This window comes from Hipposideros armiger, unplaced genomic scaffold (assembly GCF_001890085.2).
Source record: "Hipposideros armiger isolate ML-2016 unplaced genomic scaffold, ASM189008v1 scaffold_267, whole genome shotgun sequence".
Classification (NCBI taxonomy): domain Eukaryota; kingdom Metazoa; phylum Chordata; class Mammalia; order Chiroptera; family Hipposideridae; genus Hipposideros; species Hipposideros armiger.
This window is the reverse complement of record NW_017731617.1, coordinates 1281381-1297222: the sequence shown is the minus strand read 5'-3', so window position 1 is coordinate 1297222 and position 15842 is coordinate 1281381. Positions and strand designations below refer to the sequence as shown.

General features: G+C 43.0%; 1 protein-coding gene across 1 annotated transcript in view; it reads right to left on the bottom strand.

The window, feature by feature from the left end:
* PAPPA (pappalysin 1) overlaps positions 1-15842 on the bottom strand; it is a 201265-nt gene that overhangs the window by 92977 nt on the left and 92446 nt on the right. The window lies entirely within an intron of this gene.

The following is a 15842-nucleotide window of genomic DNA, read 5'->3' as shown; positions in this document are numbered from 1 at the left end:
ACACACACACACACACACACACACACACACACACACACACACACACTTCCACCCTCATTACCCCAAGTGAGCCCACGGCAACCTTGCGAGGGAGGTATTATTGTTTTAATTATTATTTTAGATTTTTAGTCTTCCAGATTAGCAAACAGAGATTCCACGTGTCATTAATAACTTGCCCAAGGTCACACAGTGTGTTAATGCTGGCTCCTGGTTTCAGACTCAAGCTTTCGCTTTCCAAATTCTGGGTATATTATCTGACACCGCAGAACTCCACAGTCAAAAACTGAGGTATATTTAACTCCAAAGAGGATTTCGGTTTCACAGAAACAGTGAACTTACACACCAGAGAGGCTGGCATCAGTCCCAACTCTGTAAAGAAGTCACTGTTACTTTAGACAAGTCCCTTTTCCTCTCTGGGCATAATTGTTGGTCTAGAGAAGGGGGTTACACTCCTGGGTCTCCCAGAACCCTTGCTTTCTACTGCTCTAGGTTCTAAGGGCTTGTTGGATATCTTAGCCATTTCATGTAAGGTCAATAAAACCCCCAGGTAATTCAGATCACAAGAAAAACTTCTGCTTGGGAGAATTTCAAGCTGCAGCTGGCTGTAGTGATGCACACGTATCTGCAAGGCCAAAGATCACGGAAGTACAGAGCTAGTGGGATGCCTTCTAAGTAGGCAGGACCTATGTGTGCTTCTTGGTAATTAACACGGAACAACACAAGGAGAACTCTAGATGTAGCCAGCTGAAGGAGATCACTCTGCCCACATTTTAACAACTTGAATGTCAGGTGTTGTGTGCTCTTTTCCCAACTCTTGTAGGCAAAGTTAAATACCCCATTCCTGCATGGCTTCCTAGTTTATAAAGATCCCCACCTTAATACTCATCACTCTGTGCTGCCATTATGTCTACACCCCATAGCTATTCCAAAAGACTGTGAGCGCCTGGAAATCCAGTCCCCACCCAGGGTCTTAGGGTGATCATATAATTTACCATCCATGCTAGTGCACTTTGAGATTCTATGAAACACTATGTTCAGACAATAGGCACATATCCTGGGGAAAGCTGACTATCCCAGGCAAATCAGAACCTATGGCCACCCTAAGGATACTGCCTGATGTAGGACACCCTTCCCCCAGTCACACCAGAATAAGGGAGTGGAACCCTATTTCACACCAAGATTTGACTTTCGTCCCTTCTATTAGCTATGTCACTTTCATAATGAGCTTTCCTGCTCAGCATCTGGCTTCTCTCCATAACACAGAAATGATTGTCCCAGCCAAGACGACCTTTCAGCATAGCCATAGGACTCTCATAGGAAATGCACATAAGCATGCTTTGCACATTCTCAAACAATGGTCAAGAGAAAAGATACTCTTCATCTTTTAAGGGGTCAACTTATTTCTGAGGGGTTGAATGGAATCAGCTTGTGAAATCAGTACTCACTTGAAGTACTTTCAAGGAGCCCCAAATCCCCCCCAATAGAAGGAGCCTGAGTCAAGTAGGAATGAGGCTTAGATGTCTACGATGCTGACTCGCTGAAAAAAGGAGTCACTGAATTCAGGGGCAGCAGAATGTTGAGCCCCTTCCAAGCTCCAAAATCCCTTGTTTATTTCTGCAAACAGTTTACATAGGGAAATACTATCAGAAGAGCCAGAATAAATCAGTTCATTATAATTCAATTATTTAAGGGTAAGATTGAGCCAGCTGAGGACTCCGGCGACCAGTAGCACGCCTGGCAGTTCAAGCATGGGAAGAATACAGGCTCAGCACTTCTCAGTAGCTCCAACAGCTTGGTCAATGTGGCCAACTTACATATAATAAAACTCAGGCCCAGCCCAATCCAGGAGTGACCAGACCTCAATCTAGACTTTACTCGTTAGAAACCCAATAAAGGGAATTGCAAAGAGCATAGGTTTTGGCATAGGGCGAAGCTATTTGAAATCCTAACTCTGCCGTACATAAGCTGTGGAGGACTTAAATAAAATAACCTAAGTTCTCTGAACTTTCTCTTATCCAAAAAAATAAAAATAAATAAAATTTAAAAATAGAGATAATAATATGTATCCAGTGTCACCGCAGTGATTTCATGGGATGATGTGTACAACACCAGTCCCTCATCCACTTTACCTAATGGAACGCCAAGAGCCACCGGTGGTAAGGAGCTTGCAGAGCTAGAAGTAGCAGTCTGGCCTTTTTACACCTGGCAGAGAAATCACCCCCTCTACATGTCGTATCCACACAGTGACGAAAGCATATCCTCTTGCCTACAAGATCACAGGGTTGCCTGACTCTCATCAGCACCTTTTCCCCCTCCAATATGAAGACAAATAGGGTAAGATTATAACACAATCATAGAAGGTCTATTCTCTAAGATGACTTCATTTATTTCCTCGGCAATGAGACCTCACGGTGGCAGGAACTGGGGCTAGGGTTGAGTTCTCCTGAAGGCTAATTTCTTCCTGATTATGTTGAAGACTTTAGTTCAGACCTCTGCTTGGAATCAGTGGAACTGGGAATGGAGGAGAGCAAGGAGATATAGGTGGTAAATAAGTATGTAAATAGGTAGACAGACAGTGGATCCATACAGATTGGCAGAGACAGAGTTAAAAGACAGAGCTGAAGAGAAGAGGAGGGGGAGAGAGGGAGGGGGTGGGGGAGGGGGAGAGGAAGATGGAGAGGGAGAGAAAATGCTTGGTTTCTCCCCCAAGATTTTGCTGACAAAGCTACTCTGAGTCCCTTTCCCTTTTTTTTGAATAACATCCCTGGACTCTGCTCTTCAGTTTCTCTTGCTCGTAGAGTCCCGCAGGCCCTTCAGCTATATCTGCTGGTCTTCATCTGGGGAATTCTCTGTCCCTCTCTACTCCCATGCCCCACGCACTGAAGAGAACAGGGTGAGGAATGGAATACAAATGTGTGGCCAGGAAAAACAAAGACAGCAACAACAAAACAGTAAAACAAAACTGGCCTTCCTGTTTTCATTACATCAATTTACTTGGTGCTTCTGGAATGCTTTATGCTGGGAGCTGAATAGATTGCAGTGAAAAGAGTTTGAAGTCAAATGATCACCCTGTCACCTGCCTTCCATGTAGTAGCTAGGTAGCATTCATTATGACACATCCCATTGGGAGGGGTATGGTGAAAACCTATTAGACTCTCAGTAAGTATTTGCTGGATGAATGAATGACTAAAATTTGGCACCCCCGATACACATACTCTTGTCCCAATATAGTTTAGACTCTGCACCCTTTTATTTTATTTTTTACACTGGATCTTAGTGTAAAGAAAAAGGAGCGTAGACACCAGTGGTGAGTGGTGACTGCGCTGGGCAGTGTGATTTCTCCATCTCAGTCCATCGTCCCCTGACATAAGGGGACTCCTCCTTCAAGTTCATTCCCTTCCATGCTCTATCCAGGTAAGAGTCTTGATATGGGTGGGGAGGCACTGCCAAGCCTGTGTTCCCAGGTTGAGCGTTTATTTGCAAGATACTTGCTTTGCCTTTTGGAAGAAATGAGGTCAGCTCCAGGAGCCCGAGGCAGATGAACGCTCTGTGAGTGGACAGACACAGCTGATGCCTCCTCTCATTGACTTACTTTCAATCCCCATCTGGGTGGAGCATGGAGATGAAATGTCATACCTTTGCATTCCTGAGGCATGTCTGAAGGGTATTATTTGAGATAGCGGGTGTTGTTACCCCTATTTCAAAGCTCAGAAAGCCACATCTTAGGGAAATGAGACACGTTTACTTTAAAGTATAAGCAAAGGCTGGGCATGGAGATACTGTTAAGAGTTCTCATCCTTGAAGTCAGAAAACAAGTGGTTGCCTCTCAAACATCTCCAGGATGCCCAGCTGAGACTAAGAACCAGTAAATCATTTCAGCAATAAATGGGCAATAAGTCAGAGGTACCAAAGCTTTTGGCAGACTTTAGGAGTGAGAAATACTATCATTCCCAGCTAAGATATACTCTAACCTGCAGATGAGAACCGGAGAAGACTATCAATTCATTTAACCAATATGTACTGAGCATCTGCTATGTTTGTGCTGGTGCTGGGGATACACTTATGAATCGGATAGGACTCCTCTCCTGCAGGGGGAATCAATACTACTTGGGAATATGGAAGGTTTCCTGAGAAGATGGTTTGGGGGCAGCATCTTAGAGGATCAAAACAACCTGAGCATGTGGAGGAAAACGTATTACTGAGCCTTACCAACAGGTGTGCATATGAATTGTCTGGTGAAGCTATGATAAAGAGAGGGCAATGGATCCTGGAACTGATGAACTGAAAAGCTCATCTGAAGCCAAACTGAGAATGGATTGCAATGCCACGTTAAGGATTTTGAATTTTATCCTTTAGAAATGGGGAGACTTTGAGATTCCTCTGATCAAGAAAGTCATGTTATACCTGTGATGTTCACACTCTTAGAGGCAGTGAGGTGTCAGACCCGATTTTGTGTAGCAGGTGTGCCATTTACTATTTATATGACTTTGGGCAAATTACTTAGAATTTCTAAAATTTGGTTTCCTCATCTGATTCATGGTTCTGGGATTGAATGTTTCCTTTGATGTTCAGGCCATTTAATAACAACAGGTGACCAATAAATGGTCTATGATGATTTTCTTGGAGCTGAAAGCAGTGGTTTCACGCTACATATGGGAAAGCTGAGGTTCATGAAGTTGGAGTGATTTACTGAAGCCTTTACAGACACTTTCCAGTAGAGAGAAGACTAGACTGGTCTTTCTTGAACTCATAATGCAATGCCCTTTCTACAGCACCATGCCACCTCATCAGACCAGGCTTTTCGGATATAATTCCAGCAACAGTATAGCTTTTCACCCTTAACCAGCTTTCGATATTACTTTTGGGAATCTCCAATTTCACTTTTCACAACAGCCACTAGTATGGGCTCAATATAACTAGTCTGAGATGCTATTGGGGTTACCAAGACTCCAGCCCATTGAGAAAAACAAAAAAACTATCTGCAGATGGGGAGATGAGAGTTTTAAGTAATAGGAGACAAATCTGGTTTAGAACTCAAGGAGGGAGCAAAGAATTTGAATATATTCTTCTTAGATGGGCTACCTTCCAAAAGATGGGTAGGTATACCTGTCTTTCTAAACTTCCTGTTTATGAAGATGGCTTAGCTTTTGAGAAATTAGCATCTGTTTCTATTTCCAGCCGAGGAAACAGTGATTGGCATTAGGATATTCTCTTCTGGTCCAGTGATTACTTTTTCTTTTTTTTTTTTTCAACACTAGGAAAAAAATAGTATTTTTCAAGTTCAGCTGTTTGTTTAGGGATGGGTCCAACCACAACAAGCTTCATGCCACATAACAATTCATCCAAACAACAACAACAAAAAAAGACCAAAATATGCACAATCTTTGTGTCCAAATAATAGCTTCTTAGAACATTGAAAATTGGAGTGCTTAACCCCTGAAGGTTTTCAAAAGGGAAGTTTGGGATGTGTATGTGTTATAGGGAGGGGGGATATATTGGCATATGTTTCCTCTGGAACAGAAATATCTGGACTTCACATTGCCTATCTTTCAAAGGCTCCATGACAAACCCATACTGCTGACCTAATTTAATTCTATTCAAACTGGGGTTTGTTCTTAATCTCCTCAACCCAATCAGCCTGTCCAAAGTACAAAAGACAGGGTGACAAATGGCTCCTAAAAGACCATGAATCTGCTAATAAGCTTCAGATGTCGATTAGGTCTACTGCATCTGAGGAGCTTAAGTTGGTTTCTGGTTCCTTCTAGGGTTGGCCACACACCAAAATGGGCCAGAAATTCCTTCTTGTGTTTCACTGTGACAACCAGGCACCATCTAGCAAAGCAAAGCCAGTGGAAAAAGAAAAGTGACTGTGGATGTAGTCTCTCTCACGTTACCACTCAACACCACCATGCTCAAGCCTACAGGAAGAGCACCCTCAGGGGACAACCTCATCGTCTGTCCACTTGGCCCTTACAGCACGCTCATGATTGGTTTGGGGGCTTGCCCACTCCCATCCCTTCTGACAAAGCAGCTTATGAGTGATTAATCTAAAATGGGAATCTGACCATGTTTGAAATCCTTAATGGACTCCTGCAAAATTTGAACTTCCCCACCTAGTACTCACATCCTTTCATAGTCTCACTACATCTTCCCTATCCTGTCTCATTTCCAACCACACCTCCACTCTCAAACGCACACAGTTCCTTTCCAGGACTCAGACCTCGGAGCTTCTGTCATTTCCTTAGCCTGAAAGGCTAGTGTCTGCCTTTGAATCTTCCATCGAGACAATTCTAGCATCTCCAGCTCCATGAAGGCTCATCTGACACTCTTTTGCATCACTACTTGTCCAGCACAAACTAATTCCCTTTATTTCCTGTATGATTATTCTCTCCTTCCAAACCAACAAAACTGGATATTGCCGATCCAAAAGTTTGAATTAAAAAATTAAGGAATATAAATTTTAAAAATTAAAGAAAAAAGTCCAATCATTCCATATCACCTTACCACTAAGTCTTCTACTTCAAAATATTCTTTCCATCCTTCACAGTAAAATGTACTGAGAACTATCTAAGCTTACATGACTCACTTTCTCTCCTAACAATTCACTCTTCAGTATCTCCAATATCATTTCAGTACTCACCACTCCACCAAAATCAATCTTGTCAAGATCACCATTAACCTCAAGGTTGCTAAAACCAACCACAATGTCAAACCATCTTTCAGCATATAGAGAAGTAGCCCATGCCTCTTTCCCTGAGGTTCTCTCTCTTGAATCCATGGCAACATGCCATTTTAGTCCCTTCTGGCTCTCAGCTCTTCACACATAGGCACATTTGATGTCTTCTGCCTCCCTAGCTCTCTACTAAATGCTGCCAGCTTTCAGAGCTAGGTAGGTCTTGGGCCCTCCTTTTTCTTATCTATCTACATTCTCTCATCCAGTCCCAATTTTTAAATAAAAGTTTTAAAATGTCTGTGTACTAATGATTCAAACATTTCTCCAGATATGACATCTTCTCAGTCCCAACTGCCTACAATGACACCTCTACTTAAACATCTACTTAAAGTCATCAGAAAGTCAGCATGTCTAAAACAGAAGTAATGGTTTCTCCCCACATTCCTTTCTTCCTCGTCTTTGTAAATGACAACATTGCTCAACGATGGCCAAACCAAAACCTTCTGAGTCATCTCTCCTATTTTTTCAACCTACTGCCCAACATCACATAATGTCCAACATCCTGTAGGCTCTTTTATCTCAGAATATTCCAAAAGGATCCACTTTTGCTCCATCACTGCTAGCTTAAACCAAGCCAATGTCACTATTGCACTGTTTGTCTAGCCAGTCTCTCTGATTCTTCTATGTCTGTTTCCTAATCCTCCCTCCAACAGAGCACAGCTAGAGTGCTCTTTTAAAATCACAAACTATATCAGTTCTATCTAAAACTCTTCAATGGCTTTCCATGTCAGATGCAACAAAATCAAAGTCTATATCATGGCCTACAAGGCCCCACTTTCTCTGAATATCTCCTATCACTACCCCGTTGCTCACTGCCTTCCATTCATTTATTCATTCATCCATAAATCCAGACATCCATCCATTCAACAAGTATCTGTTCCTTAAATAAACCAAGCTTGTTATTGCTTCAGAAATTTGAACGTGCTGTTCACTTTACCTGGAATACTTTTTGCTTGGATCCTCTCACAATCACTTCCTTTCCTTCATTTAGGATGCATTTCAAATACTTCTTCTTCAAATAACAACCCTGTCTACTTACACTGAGCTCATATCCTATCCTCCATCTCCAACACAGACTAGCATACCATCTTATTTTATTTCCTTAACAGTATTATTCAGTATCTAAAAATAATTTTTTTATGTATGATTGCTTCATCCTCCAATATGACATAAATTTTATGGAAGCACATTTCAAAGTGAACTTCTTTCTTTAGTATCAACAAAACTGCCTCACCACATTGTGATTGACATTTAAGAATGAATGAATGAATGAATGAATGAATGAATATGTACAGCTCTTGGATTGTAAGATACTTCTGGGCTGGTCTCAGTCTTACTTTTATTCACATCCCTAATACTTAGGACAATATCAGTCTCATAGCAGGTACTCAGTAAATGATTAATTAACAAAGTTCTTTTGGAGTCTCAGAATCTCTGTTATTGATTGCATTGAAGGTGTCTCAAACCTGATGTGAATTTTTTCAGCAGACTGCACTACAGAAAAATTTTTATGAAAATAATAATTGTAATGAGATCATATTACAAATGCAAGCACACATTAGTGGGGGAAAATGCAATTCTATCTAAACCATCCCATAATATTTTTTTTCCTATGAGACATTGTGCCTCACCATCTGTCCTAAGTATTGTTTCATTTTCTTTCTTAACTAAATTTGCAAAGAAATGAAATATTGGGATTAAAAATGTGGTGCATACTAGATTGAAATTTAATAAAGAGATTTGATGGTCGTATGAATTATAACTTGAAGATGCATTTACATCACCTTTAATTTAGTATAATTATTTGAATGGTCTAAAAAGATTATAAACAAAGATAATGATCCTAATAAATAATAAAACATTCAGTAGAAAAGAATATTCAAAGCCCTGGTTGATTTTTAGCTGGGTCTCTTTTGGGCTCCAATGCTATTTCACAATAAGGAAGAGGGGGTGAAATTCAGTCCTACCATGCATTCTGTATTGGTCACAAAATAAGACAGGCATTATAAGCACAGACCAAAGGAAGAGTGATACCTGGGATCCAAAGGCCTTTAAAAGTATGAGCAGGAAATAACAAAATGAGATTTGTTTTGGATAATATAACCTAATAATAAGTGGAGAAAAACGACCTGAAACATTCATATGCAGAGAGTATGCAAAAAGTGACAAAAAAAAGGTTGATAAAAGATAGCAAACTACAAATGGAATGTCGGTGGTTTTAATGTGATTTCATCACCTCCAAAATAAATAAATACAAAAATAGATTTAAAAAAAGAAAAAAAATAGTAAAGAACAGAATCCTGTCTCAAAATCAGCAGCCTGGTCAAGGGAATTGGAATCTAGAGTAGCTGGCCTCTGAACTATCCATGGCTTTCGACAAATCATTTTCCCTTCTGGGCTGCAATTCCCCCTTCTATAGGATAAGAGAGTTAAATCAAGCAGCTTTAAGATCTCCGTCAACTGAGTCACTCTAAAACGTATTTGGTTCTTGATACATTTTCTTTTTCTTTTAATCATTAAACCAGATTTTTAGTCTGAAGATGGGGAAACGTGATTTCAGCCACATGAAGACTGATCAGGGTGCAGATGAAACCATTCTGAAAAACACTGAAGAGGACTATAATGGAAGGCAGATGGAATAAGAGACCGGAAGTCAAAATGTGAAGCTCAGCCCCGTCACTAACTTCCTCTTTGGTACTGGGCAACATACATCACCTTTCTGAGCTTCATTCTTTTTGCCTATTAAAAATATGACCAGGGCCGGCCGAGTGGAGCGTTGGTTAAGAGTTGGCCTGGGATGCCAGAGGACCCCGGTTCGGATCCCACATATGAGGGCCAGTGACACTGCCCTCCACAGCTAAGATGCTGAACAACAGCTCAACCTGGAGCTGGGCTGCTGTGAGTCGCTGGCGACGGCGTAGGCTGCAGCCCCTGTGGCAGTAGGTTGCCATGGGCTACCGTATGTAGCCAGCAGCCAGCGTGAGCGGCCAGCAGCCGCCGTGAGCGGCCGTCCAGAAGCCGGTGACTGATCTGCCTCGCCCAGGAAGAGAGCAATGATGGTGCCAACTTGGGCCAGTGAAGCAACATCTTCCACAACCAGACTTAAGAACAAAACAACAGCAACTTGTCTGTTCCCCTTCCCCCAATTCCCCACCGCTGTTCCCATCTCCCCAATTCCCCAATAAAATCTTAAAAAAAAAAATGACCAAATTACTTTTCCTACCCATTTTAGAAAGTGGCTGTAATGATCAAGTAAAATACTATGGAAAATACGCAAACATATTGCTGTTTTCACATTTTTTAAATCACAGATACAATCTAGAGCTCATCTCCCAAATCACCAAACGGCTTTTTGAACTTGTTCAAGCTTCAGCTGCACCAACACCTGCCCAGGAAGAAATTTGTTAACCACACCATCTTCACTGCAGTCTCTCTCTCCCCCACTTGTCTTATTTTATTTTCTACAGAGCATTATATTGCTTCTTCAAGCATTTACTTGGTCACTGAATTGTTTCTAAAACACAATGAAAGTTCCATGAGAGCAGAAGTGTAGGCTGTTTTGCTCAAGATCGCATTCCAATTCTAGGACATAGAAGACAATCAGAAAACATTTGTTGAACGAATGAATAAATGAAGGTTTAGCGCTGCAAGGGTCTTTAAAAATTATCTAGTCCTCATGATTCGTTTTGCGAGTATCACAACTGAGATTCAGAAAGGTTAAGTAACTCGCTGAATGCTACACAGTTCATTAGTAAAGGCCAGGGGTTTGGGTTGGCTAAATAAGGCTCATTTGATAAATACTGGGAATATGAAATACTGTCAAATAGAAATTGGGCTGTGAGAAATCCATGTATGCGAGCATAAAGAAAAACAATGCATTCAAATAAAACTCAGTATGTACACATATGCGTATCTATTCTTTAATTCAGGAAAACAAGCAGCCCATCTTTCTGCTAAGACATCCTCAAGATTCCAGAGAAGACAGACTTTTGGACAAGTGGATGCTATGTTAGCAGTTGGCAAGGAATCGAGGATGCATCAGGGTGCCACATGAAAACCAAGCCAGTTGCCCATCTGGCATAGCTGGTTATGACTAAGGCGACCACAGTGTGGTGGGTTCTTGGAGGGGTTTCTATGCAAGAAACTAGGGTGTCAAATGGATCCTTCCCACTCTGAGCCCTGAGTGGTGTGGCCCACCCACCACAAAGACTGTCTTCCTGCTACATGGTTCAGACAAGTCCAAAAAGATGAGGTACTTAAGCCACAGTGTCCTCCCATTACTAGTCAGTGACATATGCTGTAAGGCTCTAAAGATGGGCAGGACTGTACTCAGGTAAATTTTCTGTATCTCACATGATGAGTGGGCCACTCTTCCATCCTCGGGAGATGATTTTATGTTCATTTGAATCTATGTGCTCTTTGATTTGTGTTGTTGAACTGTATTTTGTTCTTACAGAAAAGTGTGCAAATGCCTCTCTTCCCAATGAGGAAAGAAGAAAGGGAAGGAAGGAAGGGAGGGAGGGAAGGAGAAAGGAAAGGAGAGGAAAAATTAGTCCTAAATCTTGAGTTAATTTGGAATATTTGAAAATATCAACCCAAACCACTGTTTTTATCAGAGATGATCAGGGTCGGCGTAACTATTTATGTTCAAAAAAAGTTCCAAGGATTAGTGGTCACTCCGAGATTAGTTTGTACCAACTGGAGAAGCTGTTGGTCCAAACAAGAACATGAGACTGCAGATTGCATTCATTACTGGATGTAAATTCCAGAACAGAGGTCAGAGAGGTCCCCCCTGGTCTTAATGATGGCTGGACAGACCAACTCGGGGCCACTGATGACCTAGGGGGCCCAAGATCGGCACCATCAGTAAGCAGTGTTCACATAGGTATGGAGATGCTTAACCCGAAGAAGAAAAGGCTCAGAGGGGACACAATAGAAAACTCTTTTAACAAACTAGAGTTAGTCTGAAAATAAAACTGGCTGCCTCAGAAGATAGATACATTCAACATTTTCCAACAGAGGCTTGATGAGGATGGACAAGGAAGAATCTGATCCCTGTCTGTCTCTGCAGCCCTCTGTTTTCTCTAATGCACTCTAGACTCAGATCCAGGCAGGGAAAGTTGTGGCCGCTTCCTGAACATACCATAGTCCCTCTCACCTTCCCACCTTTGCAGAAGCTTCTCCCAAATTCCCAGCCCTGGTTTACCTGAGACAAGTCTCCATGCATCCTTTATCCATAGTTTAACCAGGTACTCTTCTGGATAAAATCTCTCAATCCACCCCAGAAGGGCTAGCTGCCCCTCTCTATATATTTCTAGAGCATCATCTACTTTCCCAATTAAAATTATAGCTACCATGTAATAAGTAGATTTGCTAAATGAATAACTGGACGATACGGTATGTGCTAGGCACCGTGTTAAATGTTTTTAAATATGTAATGTCATTGAATCCTAGAAGAACCCAATGTGCTTGGTGTTATTAATTATCCCCATTAAACAGACAATGAAAGTGAGGTTAAAGAGGTGACGGCATTACCTAAGGTTTCACAAATAGCAGAATCAAGAATCAAACCCTGACAAGCTTGATTCCAGGATCCACTCCCTCCCATCTACCCACGCTGCCCCACGCATGTCTTTTGTGTGAATGTGGATAATGAGGGGGATCGAACGAGATGGCAGATCTGATTCTCTCCAAGGTACTCTACAATTCTGCGGTGCTTGGGGGCTCAGCGTTCCGATGGAGCTGTGGTCACATCCCTGCTCTCCAGGAGTTAGCTGGGTGTAGATGAGCTGCCCACTTCATCTCTGAGTCCCAGTTTCCTCTCAGGCGAGTTGGTGAAATAATGACTATGTTCCCAGACGTTGGGAGGACAAAATGAAAAGCTGTATAGAAAATGCCTAGCATGGCGACCAGCATGAAAAAAAGATTCTGTGCAAGATCAGGAGTCTCCCTTTCCCTAAAGAAAGCAATCTGTCTCTGCTACCTTGTGTCAATTCAATTGCAGAGGCTCAATACCTTCTGTTTGGGTTAAAGCTTTTTCATTTTTTGTAAGTGGAATCCGGAGTTTTTGTTGGCAAGCGGTTGAATGCTCAGGGGCCCAGCCTCCAGGCTCACAGTCCATGAGGGAATTGACTAGGGGAGCTCAGAACCTTCAACTCAAGTACTCCCTTCAGAGGCAGTACTTACAAAGCCATCAATTTCCTTAACAAAGAGCGTTGGCTTAAATGCCCCTTAAAGCAGTGTTATTTACACAGTTATCCACTTCCTTTTGAATTCTCTGCCTGGGGGGCGGCCTACCTGCAGTCCTTAATTAGGCTCTGTTCCCACAAGGAAGCTAGCTGCGAAGGGACTTGCTTTTGAAAAGCAGCTCAATTTGGGGTTATCAGGGAGTCCTGTTGGGTGATTTAAGTAACCACCAACATCACTGGTTCTACTCTTCACCTTCTTCCAAAATTGCAAAACGTTTGGACCTTGTCAACGAGCTACAACCACCGTCAGTACTGAGATAGAGAAGGACAGTCGCCATCTAGCTGCCTCCTATACAGAAAGGTGAACTCAGGCTCAGGGAACATTAAAGGCCACCACCACCCTGGTGCGTTCTAGCTCTGTGGCATAGCAATATGGTGATGTTGCCATTTTATAGATGAGGAGACTAAAGTAGCCCCCACGCGTTTTGTGGGAGAACCGGGATTTACACACAAGCTACCAAACTTAGAGGCCTGGGCGTGAAACCAGCACCCTGAGCTGCCCGAACTGAGACACCTTGCCCGAGATGACAGCTCAGAGGTGCAACGTCTGGGATTCAAACAGCAGTTGGTTAGACTCTAAAGATCAAAAAAGCTCCGCTACATTTGGTTGCCTAAAAAAACAAAACTTAAGAATGTTATCCTTAAGAAACATCCCTTTAGAAAAACATCCATCACTCATAATCCATATTTACTACATATCATACTCCATATCATACTCCATACTCCATACTCCATATCATACTACCTATTTAGCCACCAATTATTTGCCAGGTCCTGGACCAAATCCTGGGAATCAGATGAATTAAACTGGGTGTCACCATGCCAGGAGTGCAGTCTGGTAAAAGGGCAAGTAAGTCAATTACTGACTGCACGGTATTTTGCTCTGAGGTACAAGATGATGTGGGAGAACAGAGTAGGCCCCCTCCTCCACCTCCAACTCAATCTTACCCAGAATTAAGCAAGCTTCTTTTAGGAGGGAGCTGGGTCTCAGAGGAAAAGGAGTTGGTGGGGATACACTGTGGGCGGGGGAAAGGAAGCTTGAAGCAGAGTAGGTAGAAGGTGTAAAGCCCAGAAGATGCTGGAGCAGAAGGTGCACCTGACTAGATGTGGCGCCATAGTGAGGAATTTTAGATTTCTCTCAAGGGCAATGCAGAACCACCTGACGCTTTCAAATGGAGAGTGGCCAAAGGGTGTTTGCATTTTAGGGAGGTTGCGCTGACTCAATAGATGGGGGCAAGCAAAGGTGGGGAGCCAGGAACCTGTCAGTGTTCTCTTGCAATAGTCCCTGGCAGGGGCTGAAAGGGAGGCAGAGAGAGGACGGACTGATTTTGGAGGGAAAACAGTTTTCAAAGTGAAACGAGGGAAGAATAAAGGATAAAGAATGTTTCCTGAGCTTCTAGTTTATATGTCTGGTTGGCTAGTGGCCCCACCAGTTGAGAATGAGAAAATTAGGAACTGCAGCAGGTCTGAAGAGAGAAACGTATTAGATATGTTGAGTCTGAGTGCCTGGCGGGAGGGGCACCCGATAGATTGACTAGATACCCAAGGTCATAAGCCATGAGAAAGGTCCCAGACTGAAGACGGGGATTTGGGGGTCTTTGGTTCCCCATGATGGGCTCGGAGATAGGGTGTAGGATGCGAAGTGGGCCCGTGAGGGAACGCTGGAGACTACTAATATTTAAAGGAGGGGCAGAGGGCCTGTATAGGGGTGACTAAGGAAAGCTAAGGATGGCTGTAGAGAGGTTAAGGAAAACTGGAAGAAGATAACACTTCAGAGGCCCTGGGAGTTCAGAGTTTTGAGGAAGAACCAGGTAAGTTGAAGGAGAAAAATACTGCAATCTGTCTATTGCATCCTGCTATTTACTAGAACCCCCTTCATGGCTTCCCGGAGTAATGATTCTCAATTTTCTGCATGTTCCCTTCCAGGGGCCGGGCATTCTCCACCTATAAGAACTAGATTATGGTTTTTAATAAGCACAGTAATCAGTATTTACTGGTGGCTTTCTGAAGGACAGGGAGTGTCCTGAGCACAGCAGATCTGGCACTCTCAGTGCCTAGCGTGGGCCTGACACACAAAAGGTGCTCAATAAATATGTGATGAGTAAGTTCATACATGAATGAAAGGCTATATCCTAGCTATCCTATGAAGTAAAGAATAGAACATCACTCCCATTTTTCATATGGGAAAAGGTGTTCGGGGGTGCCAGGCCCCTTGTGCCCCTGGGTCAGCTCAGTGGGCCCCGTCTCTCACTTGTCCCATTTAGGAGTTCTCTTGGCAAAAGGCACGAAGACAAATGGGAAAGTCAAGGGCTTTAAGATGCTCGTGCAAACCCTCTCGTTGGAAATGAGGCTGAACTCAAGTTCTGCGCGTGGTTTTGGACTCCTGAGCTGAGGGACCGGCTCCAGCCAGGACCTTTTGCAGTCCTGCCAACAGCAGTTGAAAAGTTTAGTTCAATCTTGTGGATAATTTGGGCTGGGTTTCTGACTGGTGTTGAAAGCCAAAATCACCCTGATTTCTCTTCAGGTCACTTTGCCAAGAGTACTTTGTGGGCCCTTGAAGAGCATCCTGCTAGGGGGAGGTTGATCTTAAAACACTGCTCCTAGCATGTCATGCTTCTACCAGGAAACCACGACTTGTGACAGGGTCACACCTACCCACCCACCCGAACTGCAACTTCCCTGAGGAGCTTCCTTTGGGACCAGTGTACTCATGGTACCCCCCAAACAACACTCACCCGGACCTTCACAGCAGCAGAGCACTGCACTTGGTTGTCCTGAGTCCAGCTGTCCAGGAAGCTGTCACAGACTCACCCACCTCCCACCAGGAACCTCCCCACCCCTCCTGGTGGCCCCTCGCTCCA